This window comes from Crotalus tigris, unplaced genomic scaffold, assembly GCF_016545835.1.
Source record: "Crotalus tigris isolate CLP2741 ecotype Arizona unplaced genomic scaffold, ASM1654583v1 scf7180000018511.580666, whole genome shotgun sequence".
In the NCBI taxonomy this organism is placed as follows: domain Eukaryota; kingdom Metazoa; phylum Chordata; class Lepidosauria; order Squamata; family Viperidae; genus Crotalus; species Crotalus tigris.
The window spans coordinates 256,310-268,569 of NW_024097047.1; positions in this window are offsets into that span (position 1 = coordinate 256,310).

A 12,260-nucleotide genomic window follows, 5' to 3' on the forward strand; every position below is an offset into this window, starting at 1 on the left:
CCCTCCAATCTGCAAATGATCCAAAAGAAAACACACTTTTCTAATGGGGGAGAAAAGTGACAATCAAGAAGAAAGTCATCTCCAACAAGATGTCCACAGAATGAATGACTTGCCACCCTCCCTAGTTGCTGTCCAGAACTGTAAAGGGACCAAGATCAGGGTGTTTTGGGGGTTCCAGGATGTCATTGGCATCCTAGTTATGGTCCCAGGGTTGCAGCCATGAACTGAAGTACTGGGTATGCCTGAATAATGAAATGATACCAGTTCAGCTTAGTTAAGAATAATACAGATTCCAATTTAACTGGGTGGAAATTTATGATAGGCAGGCTAGAACTCCTTGTTTTGTCTATATGCAACTGGTGGTATGTGTGCTTTACAACAAAGGGTGGCTATGCCCGACATCGGATGGATGATCTTTTCCAGATAAACCTGATGCCAATGTTTCTTTGTTTATTTTGGTCAGCCTGTAGAATTGCGTATGAATGTTTTCAAGTGTGGGAGACTTATGTTAAGATTTTTTTCTCATTGGGAATCATTGCTATTGTCTGTGGGATACATGTTTGGAATTAATTAATAGTAGTAAAGTTGGAAGGGACCTTGGAGGTCATCTAGTCCAACCCCCCTGCTCAGGTAGGAAACCCTACACCATTTTGGACAAATGGCTGTCCAGTCTCTTCTTAAAAACTTCCAGTGTTGGAGCATTTACTGCTTCTGGAAGCAGTAAATGTTTGCAAGCAGCTTGGTAGCTTGCTTGGACCTGCAGACAGTCGGCATTTGCTCATCATTGTTTTTCGAAATAGTGAATGAAGTTTTTGTTTAAACTGCTTCATAAATGTAGGGTCTCCCCTCCCTTTGGCAAACTAGATAGAAAAAATTGGCCAATTATGGATCATGGTATTAAACAACATGGATGGTTGTGGAAAATTCAGTCTCTGACAACCTGGAGTTGTTTAGGAGTAAAAAATTACTCCCTCTGATTTAGCTCCTTGGGATAATTAAATGAATTATGGCACCCACAAAGCATATTAACTCTTGCTTTGGCTCAATTAAGTGCAAAAATATTGCACAAGATTTTTCCAGGATTCTTTCCTTCTAGCTAAGGGTTCCTTCCTTAGCTAGAACTGGAAGAAGTTTAAATCAGAAATGGGCAACTGATATTCCTGAAGTGCAGCTCCAAGCAGTGAAGGAGCAGAAGGCTGCTAAGAGCTGTACACATGGAGCCACAATTTCCCCATCCCATTTATAAGCGAGACAGGCCTGAGTACACTCTCCATATATCTTCCCACTTAAATACATTCATTACTATTCCATCCATTTTTTAAAATACTCTTTCAGCTTGATGTAGAGTTAAACTTTCCATTTTCTCTTTTAAATCTCCATTGTTGAATAAGTGCACCCTTTATAGCTTGACATTTCTTCGTCTCTATATTTATTATCTACACTCGAGCCTTTTATGTCTAATCTTTCAGCCTGATGTAGAGCTAAAATATTTCTTCTCAATATTTGCATTTTAATTTTTTGTGGCTGAACAAATGCCCGTCTCTTTTAAAGCTTTGACACCTGCCCTCCCATAGCCAAAATGAAACCTTGAGTAGATAGGCTGAAATCTGAAATTTTAAATTATAGTGTGGCATTTGCTACTTTGAACAGTGTAACAGAGAAGGATAGTTTCTTGCATGTTGTGATCATTTAGCCATTAAAAATAAGCACTCTATTGTCAAGACAGCCTATATGGCTATATGTCAATGATGCTCTGTTTTAGCCAAAATAATAAACCAATAGCATTTGCCTACTTTTATCTGCTTCTATTCATTTTTATGGTTTTGAGAGTTGTTGTTTTTCCCTATCTCTCTTTAAGTGAACTTTTATACAGTACAGTAAACTGTGTAGGAAGGAATGTACTTTGTTCATATGAAAGGGAAAATGCCAACTCTATACAACAAGTGTGACATCTAGGAAAAAGAAGATCAGAATAAACTGAAACAGAAAGAAATTTGAGCAAACCTTCGGGATTTAAAAAAATCTAACTAGCACAGTACAATAGGTCTCAGAGGTCTTTTCCTGCATAGAATTATGGGTGTAACCTATGCTGTAGACAATTCAACAGGAATTTCTGGAGAGCTGGGGAGTGAGACATAATTTATCTGATAAATTTAGTGTCTTGCTTGAGAAGCATCCACAAGCAAATAGTTCCCCTATCCCAAATGTGCATGTTACAGGAGGAAATTCAATGTGTTCCAGATTTTAATGCTGAACAAGTTTCCTTGTGGGTTTGACTTTTCTGAAGCAACAGGGTTGGTTTTCCATCTCCACCCCCAACAAATCTTACAGTTGTCACTATTCTAAGAAAAGACAAATCAGGCAGACCCTGAAGCTTTTGGGTGACTTGTAATTGTAAATCTAAGCGTTTGATTGCTGAAGGAATTGCTTGTCTTGGCCCACACAACTCTTGTAATGTCCTGTTTATAAAAGTTATGGAGGTGCCTTCAATGAAATCAGTCAGCAGAGCCTTATTTCCAGTCCTATCCAATTCAAGCTGAATCAATGTTTCTTACCAATAGCCACAGTTCAGAAACCGAGGTGAAAGCATTGGCCAGGTCTAAACAGCAGGATCAAAACTAAGCTGTTGTAGAAACCTGTTTCAATGTTTGGGTGCTCTTAGGCAGACGTTTCGAGTCTCCATCTGAGCACAGGTGGCTAATCACCTTAGATGTCTTGAAGCCATTCAGGAGTATCCTTCTTGTGTCCCACAGAGCATTTGCCTGCATCCCTGTCTTCTACTTTCTCACCATAAAGTTATGGTGGCTACACAAACTGGATGGTTAAAGTCTAAAGTATAAGTCTCTAGGGGTAAAATCAAGAGAATGTGGGACCTGATTTAGTTGCAGACCTTGATCTTTCAGCACCACGGCTATCAAGGATATTATCCCAAATTCTTCCTCCTATCCTGTTGATTCATATACAGGATCATGATCACTGGATTGTAACAGTAAAGGATCAATCAGGCAATAATCAAGTGGTTATGTGACTGGCCATCTATTGTTAGACAAATGGTAGAGGATTAGCAGGAGGATGGAGCTCTCTCTGGTAGGTGAAAGGCATCTTGTTCATCTTTGCTCTTTTTCATCTTCCTTGCTGAAAAGTGGGGTTGGCTAAGGTCTTGTCTATATCTACATCCATTTCCCTAACTCTCTATGTAGTGGTGTCTGATGTGACATCATTGGTAATAGGAACATGGTGTCATCTTGTATAACTTGTGTTCAAGATAAGTCAAAATATTTAATAAACATCTGCAATTGCCTGTTCAGAGTAACCATGCGTTCGGCATTACCTTCATATAAGTTCATATCATATCATAGATTTAAGAACTGAGGAAAGGGATGAATTTAAAAATGGCTAGGCATTTAGATAACTCTTTATAAGCTTCACTATAATTGTTCATCCTAGGTCTGAGAATACAGCTCTTCCCCCCCCCACCACCTCTAAGGAGAAGTTCCACCATTGAAGTTCATGAGGGTCCTGGTATTTTCTCCAATTTGCCCATAGAAGTCAATTCTTCCAAAGTACTAAGTTCTCCTTTCTCTCAACTTCTCAAGATTATTCAATGCAGGATATCAAGCTTTCTGTGACTTCTAATTTCCAGAAGTTTTCACTGAGTGGTGGTCTGGGGTCACATTTCAAAGTGTCCCTCTCAAAAACAGCAAAATAAAGGTAAAAATAAAATGAATATAACTAAACGTAGTTACAGTGGTATCTCCCATTGATTTTTTTCATTTATATATCTTGTATCTATTCGAATAAGTGGAACATAGAATGTAGAATCATAGGGCTAGAAGGGACATTGGAGGTCTTGTAGTCCAACCCCCAGCTTCAGGCAGGAGACCTTATGTCATCCTGATTAAATGGCTGTCTGGCCTATTTTGAGGCACATATTTAAGGTGGTTAACCTATTAGGATATTCATTGCTATCTAATCTTCAGGAAATATATTAGAAAAAGCAGATTCAGAATGAAACAATATGCTGTCACCTGACCTTGAGGAAGTGTTAGTCTTCCACATCAGATTGGGATGTATGGATGGAGGGCTGAGTGGATGAGCTAATCTGATCAGCAAAAGGAGATTATCTTCTTATGGATACTCTGAAAACACAACCCTGATCTTTCAGTTGTTATAGAATAGCTGGTTGTTTTTTAAATTTTGTTGCTTAGCACACCAAGTCTCTGGACATTATGCATCAGAAAAAGGATCTCCAGCACAATGCAACAATGTCTGGATATTTCTTATTTGCTAGGGACATATTTTAATAGCTTTATTCATCTATCACTGAGGCAACATTACACTATTTAGGTGATGCCAGAAGATGGTAGAAATCACTGGTGAGTGCGTGACCATGTCACCACATTGCTGTCTAACAAAAACTTCACTTCTTTACACTTAGTTTCTCAAGTCTAGGTAGTAAATTACAGCAACAACAATAAAAATCTAAGTTAGTAGTAGCAGCAATAGCAGCAGCATTAGTAGGTAGTTCTTTGAAAGACTTTGGTGTGTTCCAGAGTATAAAATAATACTGGGGAGACATTTATTTATTGCTGCCACAAGATGGTGCTAAGTGTAATTTGGACTGGCTGAAAGCTTCTCTCTCTTGTCTTTTTTTTTCTTTATTGTATTTCTGTTTCCCACGGGATAGCTGGGGGCTAATTGATTCAGGTTAGTGCTAACAAAGAGGGGGCTGTTCTTGGATCACTAGGGCAATCTTGGAGCTAAAGAGACAGCTGGTCAACATTTATGGACTAATGCTAGCAAGAAATCTAAACAGCAAGCCCATTTATTCTCATCGGAGCCACAAGACTTATGCTTAAAAATGTATATCATTCTTAGAATGAATGACCCCTTGCAGATCCAGTTGGGGAATACTTTTCAAGGGAGTATTGGAGAAGAGCAATTGGTCAGAGGCAGAGCAGCTCCCTGGCTCTTAAATCAATGCCTTGCTATCAAGCGAAGAATAGAAGGCAGTGACACAAACAAAGTGCTACGCTGCAAAACCGATTTCCTTATAATCAATCTTCTTTCTTAGCCAGGCTTCCTTGCCACCTTTAAGTTCAGAGTAATTAGCATCTTATAAAATAGTTGGTGAGCTATCCTGGCTAGCCAGTTCTACTTGCCTTCTACACAGAGGTTGCCTGAAACAAAACCCAACATCCTGCAAAACTCCATTAATTTTACACTAATTAAATAAGCATAAGTTGTGCATCTACCCACCCATCCCCAAAGATGCTGTAGAAGTGGATGAGATGGTCACTTATCCACAATGTCAGCCAAACAGGACAATTGTGATAGTGCTGCCTATGGATTGTTTTCAGATGTACCATCTTCAGTAGTAAGGATCCTTGCTGCTCTGATAATATTTTTTCTTGGGCTGCTATGAGACGTAGGCAATGTTAATGTCACAATCCTAATTTGCTGGACAAGAGGATAGCATAGTCCTAAATTGAATCTCATCAGTTATATCCAGAGTACTGCCAGCCATTTTATCTATGTGCAAGGAACATTAGATTCCTCTTTTTTTCCTCATAGGTGATTAAAGAAATTTTCTAACTATTAGAAAACATTTCATTTCTAAAAATATTTTTTTTTAAAAATGAAAGAAATACATATTAACCTATGTATAGTTTGCTGCAGTGATTAAGGTGCTGGCTCAGAAAGCAGCAGACTTTTAAAGATGTCCTTTAGTCCTGAAAGCACTCTGTTTTAGCCTAGTCCACTTTAGGAGGTTATTGAGGGAAAAATAGGAGGCAGGACTGTTAAGTATCTTTGTCGCCTTGAACTGAATACACAAACACATATAGATAGATAGATAGACAGACAGACAGACAGACAGACAGACAGACAGACAGACAATAAAAATCTAATAAGACATCTGTCTATCCCAGATCCTCTATAGGTGGATAAAAATGCCAAATCCAGTCCAAAAGCTGGCTGACTGTGCAATGAACCATAATAATAATGCACGTGACTCTTTCTCTCCTTATTTAAAGTTGAAAAAGCTGTGAAATCTGTATTTTAGAAATGGGGTAAATTGTTTTGAAATATTCAATTTGTCTTCTAAATTTGTTGCTAGATTGGCATCTCAGAAGGAAATCATCCATCCATCTCAATCAACTCCATAGAAGTACAAACAAATGGCCTATCTAGGAGAGTATCAGCTGAAGCTCAGAGGAGCTTTACTGAGTTTACTAGTTCCAATTCTCCAAGTAGATGCACAGAGGATTGCAGGCATAGAGTAGACTGGCTGGCAACTGTGGATTATAGAATTAGAAATGAACTTGAAAATATTTAGTCATATTCTTTTTAAATCCAGAAATTTATCATGCTGAATGTAGTGGCAGCATTCTTAATTAATATATATATCCACCAAACGAGAGCCGCTGTCTCTAAGGACAGTTTCTTCCAAATTGAAAAGCCTGCCTTAATAAGGTTCGCTTGAACTTTAGCTAAAAATTGCCTTTCTGCAATTTCCATCCTTTGTTTCTAATTTGGTTGCCTGGAACAGCAACAACAAAAGTCTATTAGGGCTTTTCTGTAATAATCAGATTGTAGTAGAACAGTGGAGTGTTTCTGACAGTTTTCCTGATTTATGTATTGGATAGTTTTCTGACTGCAGTCTTGTGACTCTTGCAGTTACAATATTACAGTAAAAAATAATAGCAATACAATTAAAACAGTGTACAGTCTGAATTGCTTTTGATAGTTTAGTAAAAGCTATCAGGGAGGGGACCAGTCTGATCTCAATAGAGAGATAATAATAATAATAATAATAATAATAATAATAATAATAATAATAATAATAATAATAATAATAATAATGTTGGAAGGCACCTTGGAGGTCATCTAGTCCAACCCCCTGCTCAGGCAGGAAAGCCTATACCATTTCTGACCAGTTTCTTCTTAAAAACTTCCAATGTTGGCGCATTCACCGCTTCTGGAGGCAGGTTGTTCCACTGGTTAATTTTTCTAACTATCAGGAAGTTTCTCCTTAGTTCTAAGTTGCTTCTCTCCTTGATCAGTTTCCATCCATTGCTTCTCATCCTGCCTTCAGGCGCCTTGGAGAATAGCTTGACTCCCTCTTCTTTGTGGCAGCCCCTGAGATATTGGAACACTGCTATCATGTCCCTCCTCGTCTTTCTCTTCATTAAACTAGACATACTCAATTCCAGCAACCGTTCCTTATATGTTTTAGCCTCCAGTCCCCTAATTATCTTTGTTGCTCTTCTCTGTACTCTTTCCATCATTCCACAATGTTGTCTCTGCTATGGAAAAGTCATGTCTTCTAGCTTTGTCTCCTTTAGCACTCTGGAAATATATGCAAGGGGACTTGCCTGACATGATTTAACAAGATAGGCCAAATCTGGTTGGAAAAGATGGCTTCGAGTGCCAAGCCATTACAACTTTGTAAGGTTCACACTAGCACTTTAAATTGTATTTGGAAATGACTCAGTAAGCAATGCAGGGGCACAATCTATGGAGGTACATTAATATATTCCCAATGTCTGGTGTTAGTGACGCACAGGCTGCCACATTCTGAAACAGTTGCAATTTCTGAGAAGGATTTAAAGGCAGCCCCATGTAAAGCGCATTGCAGTACTCTATCTGCATGTTGATCAGGGCATGAGTTACTCAAGTGCATGTTTTTCCTACGCCATAAAGTTCTGTGCCTGTTGGTTTATAGAAGTGTAGACATTCGGGTTTTCTTCAATGGAAACATCATGATAGTGATTTTTCACCCATGGATGTAATGAAAATGAATCAAAATAAGCAAGTGTAGTATATTGAACACAAATATCTATTATTTAAATATCTAAGTTGTTCACTTTCCTTATGTCAGAGTACCATTTATCTTGACTCGCTTTTGAATAGACAGAAAGATCCTAAAACATTGGCACATGCAATTTTAATTATACACCCATATAGTACACACACACACACACGCACACGGACATACATAACATATGCACACAAGCACAAATTCTATCATGTTTGTGTGTGAGTGCATCCAGGCAAGAAGCATGGAAAAATAATTTAAGAGATATATTTATGCTTGCAGAATGTTATAGACATGTTTGATCGGTGCCAGAATTCTTCAGCCTGTTTGCCAAAAGTCACTGAGCTCAGATTTGCACTTCAATGCATCTGTCATTAGACTTGATATTTGTCTCATGTTAACCTTCTTAATATTCTGGAGTCTGTATCAACTGAATCAAATAGTTTTATGGTATTGTCACAGGTAAAAGTGAAAGATTGTAAAGCTACTAGAAAACATGTCTTGCAAAAATGCTCAGTTATAAATTATAATTTATTATAATTATAATCAATTATAAATGTATTCATCCTAATTGAGAAAGTATGCTCCTGCACTAACACATGAAATCTATAGGTACTGATAATTTCTTCTTTTTTCTAAATTCAGGGATAATACAAATGCCACAAAATATTGTGAAGGAGATGAACACTCATAGAGCATATGAATTAGGATCCATTCATGCAAATCAGTTGGACTGAATGAGAAATAATTAGATATATAATAGAAAAAGGAGGGATAATTCAGTCAAAGGAGTGAACATGTTACATACACAACATTTGACTTAAATTTTGGATATAGACAGAAAATGGAATAACACTGAAGACAGATTAATTATTTTAACTAGAAATTCTTTACTGTTCCTTGAAGTCAGGTAAATTTAATGCAGAGAATTTTGATCATTTGAGAATTATGAATTTAACATTTAATCTCTTTCAACTTTATATTAATCAAAACTGAAAAACTATTAATTTGGCAGAAAGACCTTGCTTTTTTTTTTGAGTATTCACACTTTCCCTATTGTTACCTATGATAGAGGTTCTTCTTTACTACACTGTTATATCCATCGTCTCTTTCTTTCTTTTGACTCCTCAGTTTAAATATATTACCTATTCAACTCTCATCTATTCCTTTTTCTTTTTATGGGTTCCAGAGTGACAGAGATCTAAATTTGTGTACTTGAAAGCAATTTTTATCATTTCATCCCATAATGCAATCCAATTCTGGGTGCCAGTAAAATGATGCAAAGCATTTTCTATGGCTTAAGGGTTGCCTCCTAGAGCCTCTCACATGTGTGTTTTTATGTATTAGCATTCATAAAAGAAATTCTACTTGGGAAGATTTATCATCTTTATTACATTTAAGCCTGTGTTCCAGATGGTAAAAGCCATATGTATTCCAGAGTCCTCTCAGGGGAAGAGGCTTCCCCCACCCACATTTGTTTTTGTTTACTGAGGAGAACATGCTTCTGGGTTCATAAAATTTCCACATGATGGGCCTCTTGCGTCATGGAGGAATGCACTAATTCTGTCCTTCTGAATCTGAACTATTGGGAATTATAAAAATAGGAATTGAAAGAGGAGATGGGCAGATAGGGGAGGAGAAATAATTGTTTCTAAACTCATATATAAGACCCAATTGCTCCAATGAGTTGATTATTGCCTCTTCTTGGGAGTGTTTTCTTCAGGACTGTTATCCCAATTTGTGGAACCATTAACTACTAGGCAAAAAAAGTTGTTCTGCAATTGTCCCTATGTTTAATGGGAAGGAAGAGCTCATTGCAATAAGCAGAAAGTGAAAGTGCTAGCTAGAGACAAAAAGATTTCATGTAAGACTAGGGGATTAGTTCAAAAGAATACGAGAGGGAAATGCATGTTGTTGTTTTTCTGTGGAATATCCATTTAAAAACAACAGGGCCTTGGTTACATATTCATATTGAGAGGGATGTCTTAATGTTAGAGTGGCTGGAACTAATAAAAAAACTGGTCTAGATAGACGCATTGTCATTCTAACTTTGTACAGCTGTTCATGCATTCTTCTTCTCCATGAATAGAACTCACATATGGGTCTAAACAATACAGGAGCAAGAAAACACCCACAGATTTTATTCTTCCCCTCCTGGAAATGCTGTTCTGCATCCATCTGTAAATCTGTGAGATCAAATACTTCATAATCACATAAAAGAATAGTAAGTTGCCATATAGCCTGAGTTTGTAGGAAAATAACATTTTATTTTGACCCACAATACTTTTGTTAATCCCTCAAGGCGTTATCCATTTTGTCCTTTTCTTGCCTAAGATGTGGTAACTTTAATTGTGTCAGAAACATCCACTCTCATTTTGTTTGATTTGTAGTTGTCATTATGCAGTGTCCCTGCTTGGCTTTACTTTGTAGTAATGAAGGATGGTTATTAAACAGAGTAAATGAATGAATGAGTAAAAGAAAACAGAGTGGTAATAGTATTTCTGGTATGTTCCATGTTTTAGTAACCAGCTTTATGGCAATTTTCCTGACAGTTAGAACAATTAATCAGTGGAAAAACTTGCCTCCAAGAAGTTGTGAATGCTCCAACACTGGAAGTTTTTAAGATGAGATTGGATAACCATTTGTCTGGAATGGTATAGGGCAGCGGTTCTCAACCTGTGAGTCGGGACCCCATTTGGGGTCGAACAACCATTTCACGGAGGTCGCCAAACAACACAATCCGCCATTTTCCCCCCTTTTCCTTAGCTATGCTACTCCCTTTTATTCTATTGGCTTTTGAAAGCCAATAGAATAGACTCTCTTGAATAGAGTCTAATTCTATTGGCTTTCAAAAGCCAATAGGAATTGTCCAGGCTGTCTCTGCCCTGCTGAGCCCGCCAAAAGTCCCATTCTGCAAACGGTGCTGCAAGTTGTCTGCAGCAAAGGCGACCTGTCTGGAAGTTTCCACTCCTCCCTGCTGAGCAACTACTAAAAATGTAAGTAAAAGAGGGCCAGGGCTGGGAGGTGGGAGGCCAGCGGGCACAGGGAAGGTTGATGGTGCACGTGGGGCCCGGCGGGTGCCTTACCTCCCTTGGGCTGGGCCATCTGGTGGCCCAGTCGGTGGTCGGCCTGCGCCATCTCTGCCGCTTGCCAGCTAGGCCTCGGCCGGTGCAGGGGGTGGCACCACGCATGCGCGGCGCTACCGGGCAGGGAAAGTCCTCGACTTACGACCGGTTGGGTAGTCCTCGACTTACGACCGGTTGGGTAGTCCTCGACTTATGACCGGTTGGGGGTCACGGCATTAAAAAGGTTGAGAACCACTGGTATAGGGCTTCCTGCCTGAGCAGGGAATTATAACCATGGTTCCTTCCAACTCCGTTAATCTGTTATTCTGTTATCCTGAAGAACAAGCACCCATTCTGTTATTTATTTCTTTATGTTTCTTGTCACAAGATGGTTGCATGAATCACAAAGCACAGATTTGCAACCAATTGATTAATTCTTTCTATTCACCAATATTTCTTGTCATTAATTATACATTGCAAATACATGTCAAAATCTTGTGGAGATTTTTTGTATGGGGAGTCCCAATTTATATATTTCCTTTGAAATGGCCACCTTTTCTGAAATTGCTATAACAGGGATATGTTGGTACTCAACTGCTTTGAAACTCATCGAATTTGGTACTCAACACATTTTGATGTGAAAATTTTGCCCCAGTACTCATTGTTTGTTTGGTACTCAAGGCACAAGCTAGAATAGGGGTCTTCAAACATGGCCCTTTTATGAATCCCAGATTTCCTGAGCCAGCAGGAGTTGAAGTCCACAAGTCATAAAAGGGCCAAGTTCGAAGGCCCCTGAGTTAGAACTTGTTGATGTCGGTTGCCTTGTGACTCATTACATTATTCTTTATGGGAAAAAATTGTTTGGTACTCATTGTTTTTGGTACTCATCATGCCTCCTGGAACCAATTAATGATGAGTACCGAGGTATCATGGTACTTATTCACTTCTTATTTTATGCAAAAATAATTCCAAGGCAAAACATATATGCTTACCAAGTTTTCCCATTTGCTAGTAGAGTTTTTGTTGTTTAGTTTAAAGAAACTTAAAAATGAAGTGAAACTTTGGTAGGATATCATTCTCAAGAATCATCTTTATTTCTTTTTGATTACATCTGGGCCCCATGGTGGGTATCAGTAATCCACTGCCTTATTTGGAAACAGGGAAAAAAAACCAACAATGTGAAACTTTACGTGGGAGGGATGTCATGGGAAGCTAGACCAAATGGCCAAGTGTGAAAGAATATAGACCTTAATCAACTAATTCTCAAAAGGATATTGCTCAATTAATCAAGCAATAGCCTTTGGAGAAGAAGGATTCTTCCCCAAAGCTAATAAGATAAATATCAAACCCAATCTTCTCCTGATGGTGTTTCTGCT